A 19,083-nucleotide genomic window follows, 5' to 3' on the forward strand; every position below is an offset into this window, starting at 1 on the left:
GAGCACCTTAAGTCACAATCTAGTGAAGAGATAAGATTCACATTCTAATAACTATAATACAGGGAAATGCCATAAATTCATTTGGCTAAGATAAAAAATTCTAAAAGAATTCAGAAGCAGGAAAGGTCATTTTAACTTGTCTGATCAGAAATAGCTTTATATGTGAAATGATATCGAAGCTGAGCTCAGATGTTGTCTAAGGCAGGAAAGAAAGAAGGATTATGAAACAATGGGGTGTACTTAGTTTTACTAGAATACTTAGATTCATACTGGGGAGACTGGGGAGTTGTGGGAAATAAAAGTATATAAACAGGTTAAGGATAGACTGGACACAGTTTTGAATTCCAGGCTTTGATTTTAGATTTTGTAGTTGTAGTTGATATTGTGCTGAGCAGTTCAGACTCACCAGTAGGAATGAGAATTAAGTTTCCATCTGCTGGAGGTGCTGGTGGCAGACAGCACTCATCCATCAAGCTCCTTCCCAGGGGCAGTCCAGTGACTGGTGGATTTGGCTGTAAAGATTCGGACACTTTACCACAATTCAGGATAAAGCTGATGAGTTAACTCAGCTGCTGTGAATGCATCACAACATAACTTAATCTGCCCAGTCCTGCTGACTTCCCTTCTCCTGCAGGTGTTTATTTGGGAGCACTCCCTAATAAACCTAATGCATGCTAATCCACATCTCAGAGTCAGATTTCTTGGGGACCTGATTTTCCACAGTTGCAGTCAATTGAAACCCAGGGGATTATAGAACGTTTGACGCCCAAAAAATACATTAGAGAGTTTAGTATAATACAATTGTTCATCATCCGAGATGGCTAATTGAGTTCAAGCTTTTGCTCTGCTCTTTTCCAAAGCACCAATAAAACTATATTAAGTAAAGAATCTTATAACAGCAAAAAAGAATGAGAGAAAACCTTCAGTGAAAAAAAGACATTTGTACCAACTGCTGCAAACCACAAAGTATATGAGAACCAGTACTGATGAAAAGAAAAGCAATAAAGAGAGGTATTAAAAATAAAACGGAAAGGAACTACAGTAGGAGAGAAGGAAAAGGGATGCTAAAACAGGAGGCATGAGTGAAATTCTTCCTCAAATTCAATGCATATTTTAAAAGTAAAATGATAAAGGATTAAAATAATAATCTCATTGATTGAGAGGAGGAAAAGAGATGAAGTTGAATATCTGTGAACTAAATCACCATCCTTCTTAGAAGAGCATTAAGAGATAAGATGTTAAGTTGATAAATTAGAACAGATTATTTAAGCAATTTAAGTAAAGTGTGTAATTTCCACATAAGGAGGTATGTCCGAATAAATACAGCTAAGTTTGAGAAGTTGAACTGGGAACAGGATATGGAAAAAATAGTAATCTCTCTTTTATCATAAGCACCTCTGTAATATTTTAATTTTTACATGCATATTCTTTATTTTTAATATATACATACAAAATACACATTTATTCATAGACACACATGCACACATCAAAATACACTTGATGTAAACATTTTCCTATGATATTGCATAATTTTGAAATGTGGTGATGAACATCTATAAGCATATACTTTTCTATATAGACTCCTAACAGTGGAATTATAGAACCTAAAGGAAAAATACATGTATGAATATATATAAAGAGCTCTTAGAGCTTTTTATGGAGATAATAGACGAGGATATAGTTGTAGGTTATTGGTAGTGTTCCAGTACTCGGGCTGGGTGGTAGATTTATGTCTCCTTAAAAAGTAAACAAGAAAGCAAAGAAAAAACTTTTATTGCTGGAACGGAGGTAGGGAAAGAGAAAGAGTTCTCTCAGTTTCCCTAGAACTTTCACTTCCATAGCCCTGAAAATAGTTTTAGTAAACATACAAGCTTTACTTAAAAATCTTTAGTGTTCTCTTTTTTCTTGTCACAAGACATTGCTGCTTGAATTTTATTAACATTAAATTATTTAGCTTCTTCTACATGTTCCACATAATCTAGAATTAGGAAAGAAAACTAAAAGCAGTGAACTGGGGACTAAACTACTTCTAGACATCTGTGACAACTTCTCAGAATACTTTGCTAGTGTATTGGCTCTCTTGTAGCTCTTCTTTTCTTTTCTTTTCTTCTCTTTTCTTTTTCTTTCTTTTTTTCTTTTCTGTTCCTTTTTTACTCTTTTTCCTTCTTATTTTCTGTCCTAAATCCTTTTTTTCATCTCCTTCTTGTGTTCTGACTTTCTTTTTTACAGTTTTGCTTTTGCCTCTTTTCCTTGTGTATCAGTTCTACTTTCAGGTGCAAGTAACAGATATGTGGATCAAATGTGCTTATTCTCCCACATAACTGCAAGTCTAGAGCCTTATATTATTATTTTATTATGTGTCTGCATACCAATGATAATATTTAAAACAAGGGACTTATTATTCCAATAGCGACAATTAATCCAATAAAGAGATGAGTGGGGAAAAGATGCAAATTGATGAAAAATTACAGCATCACTGAAAGTTCAGCCAACTAATTATGATGGCAATGGGAATGGAGAGTACCATTATCAATTTTCAAGACTGAGTGACTGAGACAACAGGAGCAGGACAAGAAGAAATAGTGTTCAGTAAGAACAGCAAGTTTGAAGGATCAGGGCAAACATTTTTTGGTTTACATGTATGTAGAACAGATGCTAAAATATATCAGCAGATCACTGAAAATGTAAGAAAAAAGTATGAGAAAGAGATAAACTGTAGATTTTGTAATGTTACTTTAATGAGAAAAGATCTTAAAATATTAATTATTGTACTTTCTTTACACCCTGTCCCTTCTCTTTTCATTTGAAGGGAATGAAGTAACTTAAAAATGCCTAGAGTTGTTGTAGCAGAAGTGCAGAGGAAAAGGCACAACTACTACTATATGAAAAAATTGTGACCAGGATCCTAATGTCCAGATAGTACAGAGAGGATGTAAGTATCAAATTGATCCCACAGAAAACTTTAGAAAGCATACGGAGAAGAATAGAAAGCAACATCAGTGGTCCATGTAAGAGTAAAAGATAGTCTTATGGGATGTAAATGGGGTAGAGAAGACAGTGGACCATGGCCAAAATGGAAGCCCATGTCAAAACAGAAGGATATAACCTGGGGGATTTGGATGAGGTCATCAAAAGGCAGGAGCAACTTATGTAGGCTGTCAAGTAGAGGACAAGACAACAGCTGAAAATATTAACTCGTCATGATGTCAAGCGAGCAGCTTACTTCCCCTGAACAGAGGCCAGTTGGGTGTTACCTTCCTACAGAAGAATTCTTTCTATCAGTCGTTGCCTATATAACACCAGAGACTCTTTCAACAGATGGATGCCCTCCCATGCTATGCACTTTTGAGTTTTCATCAAAACTACCTTGTGAGCAGATAACTCTTTGCCACAGCCAAGGACTTTGTAAGCATCACCAAAGCACAGAGAGTCCTTGACTTCTAAAGGGACTGCGGTAGAATGAGCTTTGGAAGGTAGTGGGGCTGGGCATAGGAAAAGCACACTCATTACACTACACAATTTAGTGGTTACTTGTATACTGAAATATCATCACTTGATTTTCAAATATCTATAAGTGATGTGTTTCCCAAATTTAGTAAAGTCTTGGTGGAAAAGAATAATTTTTATGTAACAACCTCCTACACTCACATAGAATGAGATCTTTAATGGACACTCATTAATAGTAGTTGACTTAAAATTATAGGTGGTAAAAATGGAGGATGCTGGTCAAAGAGTACAAACTTTCAGTTTTAAGATGAATAAGTTCGGGGGACCTAATGTACAGCATAGTGACTATAGTTAATAATTCTGTACTGTATACTTGAAATTTGCAGAGAGTAGACCTTAAATGTACACACCACACAGACAAAAAATACTATGTGAGGTGATGGATGTATTAACTAACTTAATTATTAATTATGGTAATTATTTCACAATATATATGTATATCAAGTCATCGCATTGTACATGTTAAACTTAAACAATTATATCTCAATAAACCTGAAACAAACCTTGTGGATTAGAAATGTTCCATTATATTATTTAATAATTAAAAACGAATTAGATACAGTTATACCCTATTCTGAAAAATACTGATTTAAAAGGTAAGTATTAATACATGAAAAAAATATTAGTATAAAAAGAACTCTTTTCTAACTGTCACACTTAATTTTCTTAGTAGTTCTATGAGAACAGGGAATTCTCTTCAAACATAAAAAATATCCAGAGAAAGTGAGAACATATAAACCATCTTGAGTTAGTCTCTGAAATATTTCAAAACCTATGCTCATCTCTTTTTTTCTTTCTTTTTCTCCTTTAGGTATTTATTTCCTTGCTACTTCATTTCTTAGTCTCCCTTTGACTGATATTTAAAAGCCTGGGTAAAGATGAATGCATTTCAAACCTAAATATCCTTAAAACAATCTTTGCTAACAAAATGTGATTAAGGTTTCTTTAACCTCTGACTTCCTAATGCTGCTGGGACATTTATTTTCTCATTTTGTGTCCATCTGACAAAAGGTCTGTGAAATCATTTGGTAATAACTTTAGATACCATTCACTAGTGACCCCATGTGCCTGTTATGAGGCCTTGTCCAGCAAATTCACATTATATATTTATAGATAATTTATATATATATATATATATACACACACAGTTTGCCTATGTAAATAAAAACCACCTCTGGTTAGTTTCTTAGTTCCTAATAGAATGGCTTAATTCTGACATCTTTCTATATGTTCATAAACAAGTAGACACGGGTATAACTTTTGCCCTGATCTATACCCTTAATGCATAGGTATCACATATACACTATAAACTATAGGTAGAAGCTACGTCTTTCTTAAAGTGACACATCTGCTTAATTTCTCATTTACTCTAAGAAGATTGTCAAGTACAAATTTGGTATTATCACTAGAATAATACATCCATTTATTCAAAAGTCTGTGCTCTACTCTGTGCCAGACACTAAAGTGAGCACAGGAATGGAAAGTTAAGGTACAGCTCCTGTACTCATCAAAGAATGTGTGATCTGGTGTGTCTGGTACCCACATAAGCAAACTGGCATGCTCTTTTGTCAGGGATTAGTAAGGATCAGAAAGGAAAAAGCTGAAGCTTTTACTGGCATAATTTTAAGGGCTATTTCTACACCTTCTCATATTGACTCATTTAGTAACCCCTGCTATGCAGTGTTAGCTGATGGGAGTGGATGGGCTATGCATGTGCATCTCCTTTGTCAGAATTGGTACCAGGTTAAAAAAGAAACATTTTGCTTGACATTTTAGTCTTAGATTAATGGCTAACATATATGTTTACTCTTTTTACGTTTAGGAAGTGTTGGTTCCTAAAGTGTTGACTATAATGTAGGGTTTTCAGTAATGAGACAATTTATTTAATGCCCTAGTTCATAGCCTAAAATATATGAGCACTCAAAAATGTCAGCTTTGGCACAATTATTATTTTAAAATAAAAATGGAGTTTGGAGGAATGAACATATTTATGAAGTTTCAAAACTTGTATCACAGTCCGGTTGGATTTCAATGAATTTACTTCCAAAGCTTTCATTCTTTATTGCTTAGCTCAGAGAATCTCTCATCTGTTTCTTTAATCTGATTCCGTACTCTGAAATTATGATTTACTGTTTAAAGATTGTCGTAAATAAAAGAATAATAGTCAACAGGACATAATACAGCTCTATAGTCCAGGGTAGAATCAATCAATATTTGTAATCCTAACTTTTTGGATTAAAAGATGAAATGTATCCTATACACATGAAAAGTGTTTAGAGTTTTCTATGTGTTGGATTTTAAAGTCCTGAGGATGGGGCTAATGTATTACCAAGGCCAACACAAGCCATGACATATATTAGAAACTCAATAAATATTGCAAAGTAAATTTGGACTCAAGATAATACATTAATTTTGGCAATATAATAATTCATATGTGTTGCTAGACCATCAGATTGATGATAGACATTAGCAAGGTCATTATCATAGCCATAATTTACTAATTATGTTCTCTGTAATATTATAATATCATCAAGTTTGAAGTATTCTCAGATAAATTATTTTAGCTATAAAATTACTGAGGGGAAAGATTTTCAGGAGAATGGCTGATGTGGATAACTATCTAAATAATTAATGAGTAGCTTTTTTCCCCATGTACTTGGATAGTCGTGTATTTCAGGAAAAAATGATATATGTTAGGAAGCAAATATGTAATCCTTTGCCCAGGTAGTGATTAGCATGAAGTGGAAAATAATGTCACTCCTTTGTAACTAGCATTGTAACATAAAATTGAGGATTAATGCCTGTCCCTTTTTTTCCTCAAAAATAGCCTCTATTCGACTATTATTTGATATGAGGAGCATCAAATGGTTCATACAGACTGATCCTTTTTATCATTTGCAGTGATGTTTTAGCTAATTAAGCTTGTGATTACTTTAAGAATATTAGCAATAATGTTTGATTTATAGTAAGAATTGCTTCCTTATCCTGACATGATTTTAATGATTACATGTGGTATTTGAGATGGATTTTACTGTTTCTGCTTAAACAACATTCTAGTTCATTTCTGATGTGCAGACAAGAAAATATCTTATCGTAGCATAACTGAATATGCAGTTTCATGGACAGGTGAAGACAGACCTAAAATACTTGGGGAAGATAAAGAGGAAAATGAGTCAAGAGAATGATCTTCGAAGAGTATACGATATGCTCAGTGGCACAAGCCTGAACTGTAGGAGTGAGTCTTGAAACTTCTTCCTCCCTTATGCTCTGCAATTAAATTTTCAGAGTACTTTGAGTTTTATCTTCAAAATTTCTCTCCAATGCATCTGCCTCTATATTATCAAACTATAACTGGCTAAAATGTCTGTTGGATGAAAAGCTCCATATCCATTCTTGTCTCCTTCCAATATCTTTAACGAATCCAATGCGATATTTTAAAATGGAAATATAAATATTTCACATCAGGTTTTTTGCTCAAAAGCATTCACCAACTTCCTATTGTTCTTAGGTAAATGTTCGAAATGTTTGCCATGGTCTATGAGGTCTTCAATAGTGTGACCCCAACTCTCTTTATAGTTCTCACCCGTGCCATCCTCCTTCACCTCTCTTATCTCTCTTTGAAAAATTTCCTTCAAACAAACATGATCTCTGTCATTACAAAACATTTGCACATACTCTTTCATTTGCCTCAAATACTCTTCTCTCTGCCACAACACGTTTGGCTACATAGAATAATACATAGTTCTCAGCTCATTTATTGTTTTCTGCATGAAGATTTCTTGAATTCTAGTGTTACTCCATTGCATAACTTATACCACTTAGTATTTTCATTTAATTGCATTTAAAAAATTGTTTACTTATAGGTGTGTTTGTGCAATTGCTTGATTAGTAGCACTCACTGCTCCACTGGACTTTTGACTCTGTGAAAGAAGACACCATGTTTATTTTTCTCACTTTGTATTTTTAGTGCTTTGTATTGTACCAATCATATAATAGCTCTCAGTATACATTTTTTTAATAGGATGATTGAATGGATAGTTGAATAAATGGATGAATAAACTAATGTAGTAGAATGAAATATTATTTGCAAATTGTCAATCTACCCTTTGTTATAAGACTGGCTATGGTTAAGGAAATATAGTCCCCGAATGTGGATACATATAGAGTAGACTTGAACCCAACCCACAGCTTAGAGTCAATTATCTGATCTGAGTTGAGCTCAGCAGATCCTGAGTTGAGCTCAGCAGATCCTGAGTTGACCCACACGTTTATGAGTGAGAAGTAAATTCTTTGCATAAACCAGTTGGTGTTCAGGTTGTTTTCAATAGCAGCTGATTGATAAATTCCTAATATATAAATATATTAGATTATAATTTATAATGGGTAACAAAGCCATGTATTAAAATTAAGAAAATATAATATTTTAATCTAACATAATTGTGTATATTATATAAATTTTATATATAATTATACTGTATACAATAACTATATCTTATCATATATAATATATATTTAAATTACTTCTTGCTCGCTAAATAAGAAAAATATTCTGATACTCATTGAAAACTTATTTAAAGCTTATGAAGAAGAAAATGTATTGAATTCTTTTGCACTTATCAAGAAGATTGTTTTCCTTATTTTAACTCTATACTTTTTCAAGTTACGGCCATATTAAACTTAGTATTGCCATATTCTTTGTAGCTAAATATATACACTGGAAGAAGTTGAATCTTGTAGATTCCTTTAAGTTCTTGGTTTCATCTTCTAAAACATATACCTTTGTTTGGCAGAGAAATGTCTTTGAAACAGAAACCTAAAGCCAGATTTTATTCTAGCTAGTTCCTTTCCAAGAACTGAAGAGTAATTGGAACAATAAGCTTATGTTCTGTAGCACTCACTGTACTGCTTTAGCAAATTGCTGTTACTTTTCTGAAGAAGGCAGACTGTATAGTAATAACCCACAGGGCATGTTTTTCTGATGAATGGCAAGTGTGGGATGCTTCGGTCACTAAAAACTCCAGGAAGAATCTATTCCTAGAAACACATGCTGATGCTCCCAGACAGTGCTACATAATAGTAAGAAATGAATAGGAATTATCATTTTTTTATATAGCACATGCATTTCAAGTTTTCCATAAGGGTATATTTTAGGTTCACTGGTTTCTAAATGCTTTGTCATATCAACATCTAGTTTATTCAACTCTTTTCAGACTTCTTTGAACTGCGAGAAACATTAAAGATCATCTAATCAAGTTTTATAAAATTTCTGGGGACTTTAAAATATAGTGATGCCCAAACCCACCCCAGACAAATTCTGGTCATTAGACTTGGGCATAAATATATTTTTTTTAAATCTCCCAGGTTTATTTTAACATACATTCAAGTTTAAGAACCTTGATTCTAGTTTAATTCCTTTATTTAATGAAGGTGGGAACTGAGGCCCAGAGAAGTAGAATGATTTACCCAAGGTGACCAAGGAAATCAGTATAATTATTAGTGAAACCCACCCAGTTCCACAGCGTAATATTTCTTCTAATAGAGTAAGAAATGCCTCCTCTTAATTGACATTATTTTATCTACAACTTTATTCATACATATCAGCAAGTATTACCTTGAAGTTTAAATTCAAGCTCACAGTACTGCTAACGATATGCTTTCTTATTTTACCTTTTACATAGATATCTGTAATTTGAACTAATAAATATCATCTCAGAAATACTAAGTTCAAAATAAAAATAATTTCATATCTAAGGTAATATAATGATGTCATATATATTCATTTTTTCCACTAGATATAAACCAGGATTTGATTATTATACCTATTGATCAATTGTGTACCCACCTAATAACAGAGAAAGTTTATAAGGAGGTCTGTTAACATTTCTTTTACATATGATGAAGAGTGTGAAGAGGACAAGTAAAAAGAACAGAAAGCAAAAAGGGTGAAGAGGATTGTTTGCAAATGTGAAGTAATGGTCAACCTTGTGTGATTTTGAATGAAACGTAGATACAGAAGTGTTTGTAGGAAATGAATCTAAGTAAATATTGAGAGGGAGTCTGGAAGGAACATGTATTGTCTTTGTAAACTAGCCTTTTATAGGCTAACAGAGCTGTCATTGGTGGTGAGTTAAAGTATTTTGAATAGATTTTGCCAAATCCTGCTCTTGATAGAGTTACAATATAAGTAAAGCAAAAAACTTAAAAAATAGGTCATGTATTTGACCTATGGAAACATAAGAAAAAAAAGAGGATTAAATACAAGAACCCACAATTAATTTATTATTTTCAAAATTTTTCTTTCTCTTTCAAAAGGAGGACATACTGCAATTCAATACAGTATCATTCAGTATATCATATTATCATGGAGCTTTGTGTTTTCCACATGTCCTACTGATGCACATATTTGTCACTAGAAGGAGTAAAGACATTGACATCACAGGATAGTGAATATCTCTGCTCATATTAAAGTGCTCACTGGGGAAAAGCAGCCATTTGCATCGTTGGACAAATGAATCATCTTATTAAAGATGATAGTGTTAATAACACCATCCGCAGCTAATGTTATCTAAGTCATATGACTGGAAGACTCAGAAGTGTCCAAAAGGGGGCTTCCCTGGTGGCGCAGTGGTTGGGAGTCTGCCTGCCAATGCAGGGGACACGGGTTCGAGCCCTGGTCTGGGAAGATCCCACATGCCGCAGAGCAGCTGGGCCCGTGAGCCACAACTACTGAGCCTGCGCTCCGCAATAAGAGAGGCCGCGACAGTGAGAGGCCCGCGCACCACGATGAAGAGTGGCCCCCGCTTGCCGCAACTAGAGAAAGCCCTCGCACAGAAACGAAGACCCAACACAGCCAAAAATAAACAAATAAATAAAGAAGTATCCAAAAGATCTCTTCCTTTTTTGCTATGTTTCTAAATGTATCTCTGGGAGGGCTGAGGCTGCCTAATGCCCGTTTCACTGTAACAAGGTCATTTTTAATGAAAAAAAGTTAATTAGGCCCAAATGTATCTCTTTTGGTGCAACTGGTGCTATCACAATTTGAATAGTCACAGACATGCTGGGCATATGGAGGAAAAACTAGAAGTGTATCTCACTAAGGATGTCAATCTAGCAGTTTTAATGAAAGAAATTCCACTGGGAGCTAAGGAAGAGAAATATGAAAGGCCTAGAAATTATTTAAGGGGAAAGGGGACAGGAAATTTGCAGAATGAGGATAAGAAAACTATAAACTAGAAATAGAATGTATAATAAAAATGATTGTGGAAGGCAATTGAATATAAATGTTAAACACAGTTTCCAAAGTGTCACTAAGAGCAATTATTGTTAAAGTACTAGTTAAACACACAACACACACACACACATACACACACAGTGTTGAAACAGAAACACTTTGAGAGTCTCAGTTAATCCGCATGTCAGCACAACAGGGATTTGATTCAACCAAGGTTTTTTGGTTCACTTATTACTAAAATATGTTAATAAGATTGCCTTTTCTGTTTCTTCTAAACGTTAGTCATTTTATTTTTCAGCTGAAACATTTTTAGATCGACCTATCAGTTGTTTGCCATGAGAATATGATTATCCATTAACAGAGAATAAACAAAGAGAATGAAGATGGATTTTTATATAGTAATAAATGTGGAAATACGAGGGAGTTTATTACTGTAGATTGAATCATATAAAATTGTTCTTTTTATGTCAAAAATTTTCAATTATCAGCAATTCCATGTAATTCAGCACGTGAGGAGGGTTAACTGTACTTGGGAATGATAGAAATACACCAAGAAGTATCTAAATCATGAGATTAAATTCAGTAAGAAAGAGACAGAAGTATATGCCTTGCCAAAAATAATTTCATAATAAGCTTTCTTTCAAAGAAGTCCTAAGCAGCCTTTCTTACCATCCCAACTCTGTTGACTATAACTTATCAAATCCCAAGTATTCTTCAGATTTTTTTGAATCAGCACTTGGTACACTGCTTTCTTCTTCCTCTGCTTGTGGCCCTCTATAGTCATTATAAAGTAATTTTTTCAGCAGCCCGCTCTCATGATCTGTCTGCCTTCAAGCACTGAGACACATTCACTCATATTATTTCTCTGAGAAACTTCACCTGTGAATTCTTGTACTCTGGTGTTTCTCGTATCCAAAGCAAAAGAGCTATTTAGAAGTTTACTTTTTAAACAGAGTAGAAATTTAGAAAAATCAAAGGTGCTCAATTGCAATATGTTTTCTTAAAAATGTGAACTTAGAGATTTGAAATAAAATTTTAAGAATCATTAACTACCTGGTTCATTTTACAGCCCCCTTTAGACTTGACATGGAAGATGAAGGTAAGGGCCATGATGAAATATGGAGGGTAGACTGGACAAAATAAATCAACTGATTATTCATTTTATTTAACATTTGAAGAAGAGGATGAATATATACGTGAAGATCACTATTTGGAACAAGAAAGGAGTCAAATTTCTAAAAGAGTCAATTAAACAAAAAATGTCTAGGTATTTCCTTTATGTTTTCATTATTAGCAAATGAAAATAAAATCATAAAATGCAGAAAATACAAAGTATATGAAATAGTATTTTCCTAGAATTCTTAATGTAGGAGGGATTACAATATTCACTAACTTATACAAGTGATGGTTTTACCTTCAATATCTATCGTTAAATAAATAATTACTCACAAAATCTTAATGAGGATGTAATATCCAATTAGATAGTGTTACTCTGAAAGGCACCAATAGTGTATCTATTAGTTTTTACTTAACTCTATCATTGTAAATATTTTAAAACCATTCTATGCTATAATTACGTGGAAATAAAAGAAAAAAGTATTACTTTATATGAGATGTTTTAAATAACTTCAAATTTGATTTAGAATTGGGGAAAGTAGTGAGATATAATATTAGGTTACAGGATTGCACTTCTAAATCAGAATTGCTCTGCCTGTGTTGGTTTATGATGGTAAATTTTAACATGTCACTTAACCTCTCAGTTATTGGTTTCCTCATATGTAAAGTGAATAGGTCAAAAATCCCAGACTCCCTTACAGCTCATAAATGTTAATTATTATTCTAAGCTATTCGAGCATACCTTCTTTTATTGTTCCTTGCTTTACTGTGCTTCACAGAGATTATGCTTTTTACAAATTGAAGGTCTGTGGCAACCCTGCATCGGGCAAATCTATCAGCGCCATTTTACCAACTGCCTTTGTTCACTTCACGTCTCTGTGTCACATTTTGGTGATTCTCACATTTCAAACTTTTTCATTATTATTTAATTTGTTACGGTGATCTGTGACCAGTGATCTCTGATGTTACTATTGTAGAAAGATTACAACTCACTGAAGGCTCAGATCATGGTTAGCATTTTTAAAGTAATATAGTATTTTTTAATTAAGGGCATGTACATGTTTTATTAGATATAATGCCATTGCACACTTAATAAACTACAGTATAGTTTAAACATAACTTTTGTATGCACAGGGACACCAAAAAATTCATGTGACTCACTTTATTGCAATATTCAGTTTATTGCAGTGGTCTGGAACGAAACATGGAATATCTTTGAGGTGGGCCTGTAGAAGTAAGCTGTTTTAAATTATTCACTGTTGTTCTTTTGATCAAGCATATATTTAAAAAATTTTTATTGATATAAACTTGTAAAGAAATTCTAATATTAAATAAGGAACTTTATGATTTTCCATTGACCATTCTCAGGAGAGTAACAAGTTGGGTTTCTCAGAAAAACTAAGTATGAATAGCACATCAGGAAGGAAAATAATCAGTGTAAATTTATCTTGAAAGTTACTGTCTATAGTAACAAGACTTATTGACGACCTCTGTGGTAAGCACGGTTCTAGGTTTTGGGGATGCTCAAGTTAAACACAAACAGAAAACAAATAAAAGCAATTGGTATTTTCAGAGTGCTTGGTTTCCACTAGACATTTATATACAAAACGTGAAATAAGTGAGTTATATAACATATTAGGTGGTGATGAGCGCTAGAGGGGAAAAAAGCGAGGAGGGACTTGCAATATTCAAAAGTGTGGTCAGGGAGAGTGACATAGGAAGCAGGTAAGAGGGGGAGCTCGCTCCTACCTGAGGCTGAGGAACGGTGTTCCAGGCAAAGTGCAAGCGCTCAGAGGTAAGAGCAAGATACACTTATTTGGAAAGAAAGTTGTCCAAAACGGCTGATGGACGCAGAGTCGAGGTGGTGAGAGCTTAGTTCAGGGAATTGGGAGTGGAGAGTCAGATTATTTTGAGCTCTGTATCCTCTAATTCAAAGGATTTTAAATTAAATCTGAGTGAAAAGTCACTGAAGGTTTGTGTAGGGATTTGAAAGGCTGGCACTGCTGTGGTTAATAATATTGATGTGTTAAAATATTTACAAAAATTACAAAAACTTTGACAATGCTTTGGAAAGAATTGAAGAGTGACTCTGAAAGCCTTTATAGCCACGTTATCTTATTAGTGGTATAAAAAAGGACTCAGACTTCCTGTTTAATGCTTTATGTAATAGCAAAATGCAAAATATCCTATTTCATCCAGGAAGAACTTGATTTTCCTCCCATGGTGGAAAGCAAAAATATCTAGAAAACTATATGGCAATAAAGTAAAATGCAATTCTTTCTCAGAAAATACTGCTTTAAAAGTAATTGAAAATACTGCTGCAACTGTAAAGGGAAGAGCATTAGAACAAATTAGACTGTGTGGGAGGTTTGCTACACAGCAGATGAGAGAACAGATATTTCTAAGATGAATCAGCCTAAGGTATTTGCTGGATTCTCCTTCAATAATAAAACAAAATGAAGGGCTACTTTTTCTATGAGGCACTAAAAGAAAGCTATATCAGAGACCTATATAAGCTCAACAGTAGATGACTTCTTATAAAAGCTGTATTTTAGGAGAAAATTGTATCCATATAAACTCTGATGGAGTACCTACATGGCATGAACTTTTAAAAGGAAAGATAAATTAAATATCACATGCTATAAGAACCTATTACTTTCCTACTTAGTGCCAGAGACTGTATATGCATTTTGAGTTAAAATAAACAGATGCAAATGGCTTTTTATTTAACAATAATCATGCTTTGGATAATCTCCTGTAAGCAGACATTATATCCAGGTCTAACAAGGAACTGCTTTTATGTTAGCAGATGGAGTTTACTTATTAGACCATGCTTTACAAAAATTGTTAAAATAATAAATCTCTCCCCATGCCCTGAGGGTCAGTAATTCTCACTCCATAGGACAAACTGAGGGATAGTATTACAGAACTAAGAACACGCAACAGAGCATCCTGCATTTCTCATTTTCTGAGATACAGCTGAAAACATTATAGTTTTTGTGCTAAAAAAGCAAAAGTATGTTTTAGACATGTAGTTAAAGATAACGTGTGACTACTTTTGAAAGATTTTAAAACCATTCCATATCATGAAGTAAGAGGCTAAGAGGATCTAGTTCCTTTTCTAACATTCAAATATATTAATGTTAATATCCTCACACATGTAAATGAATATATGTTGGAGTGGTCATTTGAAATCTCCCTTTCAAAATAGTATAACATGAGCTCTCCCACAGTCTTATTTTTAACAGTTCACCAAAAAACATAATTTTTTTAAACTATTGTAATTTGAGCTTGGCTTGCTTGCTTCCTGTCTTTTCTCCCTCCTCCCTTCTTTCTTGCTTTCCTTCTAGTTCTCTTTCCTTTGCTTATTCCCTACTGCTTCTGTTCCTTTTTTTCTTCTATCACCAAGAATTAAAAAAAAACAAGAATTAAAAAATAAAATCTAAAAAGATCTAATAGAAATTCTTGCGGAGAGTGGTATGCTGAATGAATCTTTCTTCCAGCCCAGTGAAAGAAAACCACCACCACTGAAACCAGGTAATATGTTTACCTTAAATGTTAAATGGGACTTTGTAGATGTGATTAAGGTAGGGATCATGAGATGGGACTGTTATCCTGGGTTATCGAAGTAGGCCCAGTGTAGTCACAAGGGTTTGTGTAAGAGGGAGGCAAGAGGATCAAATCAGAGAGAAAGAGATGTAATGACAGAGCAGAGGTTAGATTATACGAGGAAGACTCACAGGACAAAGAAGGCAAATGGCCTCCAGAAGTTGGAAAAGGCAAGGAAACGTTGTCTCCTAAACCCTCCAGTAGGAGCTCAGTCCTCCAACACCTTGATTTTAAGACTTCTGACCTCCAGAATGATTGTGCAATACATTTGTTTTGTTTTAAGCTACAAAATTTATGGTAATGCTATAGCAGTAATTAAAAACTAATACAGAGAATGACTTATACAAATGCATGAAAGTTTGAGACCTTAGTCATATCAGGATATGTCAAGAAACGCAGTGTAGCTAGAGCCTTGGATGCATGCAGAAAAATAACATGTAATTAGGTGTAATTTATACCTTTTTTTGATCTGACTAGGTGCCTCTGCTTTGGGATCTCATACACAATTTTCACCCCTTATTTTATTTAACTGTTTATTTTTCTGTCTCTTCTGATTTTCCGTAAACCCAGTGTGGATGAAGATCAGTGCCATTTTGCTCACTGTTTTATCCCCAGCATCTGGCACAAGGCATCAGTTAAGATTATTTTCATGATTGAGATGGCTTGTAATTAATTTGAGATTGGAGTGGGGTCAAAGTATTTATAGTGTATGTCAGATGTACAAAAAAGTGTGATATTTCCTATAGTAGATAATCTTTCCTCAATGATGGTGAATACATTTGATCTTGCCAATGAAAAAGTTTCTCAGTGATATACAGTTAAAAGAGTCAAGGTTATAAATTACTCGATATTCTAAGGTTTGTTACTTCTGAGGACTCCTTCTCTTGTGATCCACCTTCCAAAATGGCACCTGGAGCTCTGGTTTTTCTCATTCCATTGGGGAAGTGCCACACTGTATTTCACGCTGTCCCCAGTGTCTCTCTGTGATCACAGCAGAAGAGCCTAATGGTTTCCTTGTGGTGACTCACTGTGTCTGCTGTGAGTGCAGCTCTGCTTCTACAGCCTAGTGGTGGCCCTTGTTTGTCCATATGGCTACCTAATCACCCCACCCCTTCCGCTCAACATCCTCAGCTCTATTGATTTTGCCTCACGGGGGCACACGGGAAAGTTTTGATTGTCTATATATTGTGTGTTGTCTGAGGAGAAGCAAGGGAACTACCTCAGGCCCCTCTACATAAACATTTTCCTCAGCATCTACTTTCTTACACTCAGACATCATTTTTGACTTAATATTAGGATTCTCTGAGGCAAGTACAGTCTTTCAGCATCGCAGGGATAGAAAAAAGACATCAGATATCAACTGCCTAGTCTTAACAACCAAACGCCTTTCAATCTAACCCTTGTCTAGATCCAGAAAAAAAGACAGGATTCATATCTAAAATTTGCCTTTTCTTTTCCTCTACTTCTCTCATCGGCTTTTACCAACAAAAATGATATTCGTTTATCTCTTCTCTTTCTATATAACACTGTAATGCTCTCTAATTTTTCAGTTACCCTATAGACTAAAAAAGCAATGAAAAAACAAAACAAATATCAACAACAAAATTCTCTGAACTGAGACAACCAGGCTTGGATCCTAACATATAAAAATTCCACCTTGGGAATTTTGAGAAATCTTCTTCCTCTCTCCTCCAAGGAAAACTGAAACATAAAAAGCATTTGCTTTTAGCTTGCTTTCTCACCTGGACTTTATTACACAACTTTAGCACTATCTTGATATCCACAGCAAAGCAACGGCCTCCTCATTATCAGCCAGATTCTGTCTTCCTTGTAAAGCATGGAGTACATTTCACTTTCTGGCTAAAGAAGCCTTAAATCAGGTAGGATCTAGAAATCACCTGGAACAAAATTATTCTGATTTAATATCTTCCTCCTATACAAACTTTATTTTGAATGTGGTTGAAAGTCATTGAAGGATATTGAGCAGGAGAGTGACTGAGTCATAACTACAGGTTTGAAAGTCACTGTCAGAGGGTTGGAAATTTTTACTGAACCAGGATGATCCTGGAGGTAGGGAGATCCATTCATTGCTAGATCAGTGACTGAGTGGGGGAGTAAGATGACTGTGATTTTAGACTACGACGCTTCAGGTGAAAAAGAGAAGGTAAACTTGCGATATAATTTAGAGGTGATGTAGTGACTCATTGGATGAAGCAAAAAAGGAGCAGTGGCAGTGTCTTGGGCTTTATGTCATTTCTTGAGAGAGAAAATGGAGGAGGAAGAGCAAATTCTAAGGAAACAATTATCATCCAGCTTCCTTTGGGGATGTGGATTACCAATGTGGTATGGAAACCCAGAAGTAGATTCAGAAATGGAATATCAGCAGGTGATATGAAGGCTTAGAAAATGTAAATATATGGAGAAGACAGTTTAAATTTGAGGAAACAATTAATAGTATAAACTGACTTTGTATATTGTTGTGGAGAAAGTCAACTTCCCTCTTTATAAACACCAGTTCCTAAGAGGCAGAAGTCAGTAAACAGAAATATTAGACAATATATTCTCTACATATTGTAAAATAGAATATTATTTTATATGTGCACATATAAAAATAACTGTTGGGCTTCCCTGGTGGCACAGTGGTTGAGAGTCTGCCTGCTCATGCAGGGGACACGGGTGCGAGCCCTGGTCTGGGAAGATCCCACATGCCGCGGAGCAACTGGGCCCGTGAGCCACAACTACTGAGCCTGCGCGTCTGGAGCCTGTGCTCCGCAACAAGAGAGGCCGCGATGGTGAGAGGCCCGCGCACCGCGATGAAGAGTGGCCCCCGCTCGCCGCAACTAGAGAAAGCCCTCGCACAGAAACGAAGACTCAACACAGCCAAAAATAAATAAATAAATAAAATTTAAAACAAACAAACAAACAAAAAAAAACTATTCCCTTTAAAAAAATATACTCATTGTCTGCAATTCAAATTTAACTGAGTATCCTGGAATTAAAAAATAAAAATAAAACTGTTATGGGAACAGTTATTTGCCTCTTTTCATACATTTATTTTCCTTTGTATAATTCTCATAGCTTTTTTATTTCGCAGCATTTCCCCCCTTCACCTCTCCTCAAACAGTGTCTTTAAAAAGTCCTCTTATACTTAAAGTGCATGAAATCTTTAGAATTTCACATACTGTTTCCATGAGGGAATTCCTTCCTGGCATTTCTGGGAAAACTGATATGTTTTTCCAAATCTTAAACCCTGCGAAAAATAAGTCCAGAACTTTAGAAAACAGGAAAAAATATAATTCTCCTACAGGAATTGAAGCTTAACAATCAGTATAGGGAAGTTAGGGGACCAAGGAATTCACTGACATCAAAAAGAAAGTCAGACCAGGGAGCCTGGAAGGCAGAGCTGAAGGTTAAGGTTGACCTTTTCGGGAAACTGAAAAGGATCGCATTAGGGAAAGCAGATACCACTAATAAAGTCAAAGCACAAATGATGGGCTGGAAAAAATATTTACAATTAAATCATAGAACAGGGCAAATTTCTCTAGTATATATATAAAATTTCTACACGTTATTGAGAAAAAGAATGTTACTGAATTACAAAATTGGTGAAGGGTATGAGT

General features: G+C 34.7%; 1 long non-coding RNA gene across 3 annotated transcripts in view; it reads right to left on the reverse strand.

Moving 5' to 3' along the window:
* Positions 1 to 19,083, reverse strand: part of LOC309656873 — a 1,296,162-nt gene that overhangs the window by 700,828 nt on the left and 576,251 nt on the right. Inside the window, exon 16 of one of the 3 annotated variants that reach the window (XR_014261525.1) lies at positions 407 to 512. The exons of 1 other annotated variant lie outside the window; for it this stretch is intronic. This is a non-coding gene — a long non-coding RNA (uncharacterized lncRNA). Of the gene's footprint in view, positions 1 to 406; positions 513 to 19,083 lie in introns of those variants that run through there. One more of the 3 variants, XR_014261535.1, reaches the window with a different exon arrangement.

Source organism: Balaenoptera physalus (assembly GCF_965194825.1).
Source record: "Balaenoptera physalus genome assembly, chromosome: 3".
Lineage (NCBI taxonomy): Eukaryota > Metazoa > Chordata > Mammalia > Artiodactyla > Balaenopteridae > Balaenoptera > Balaenoptera physalus.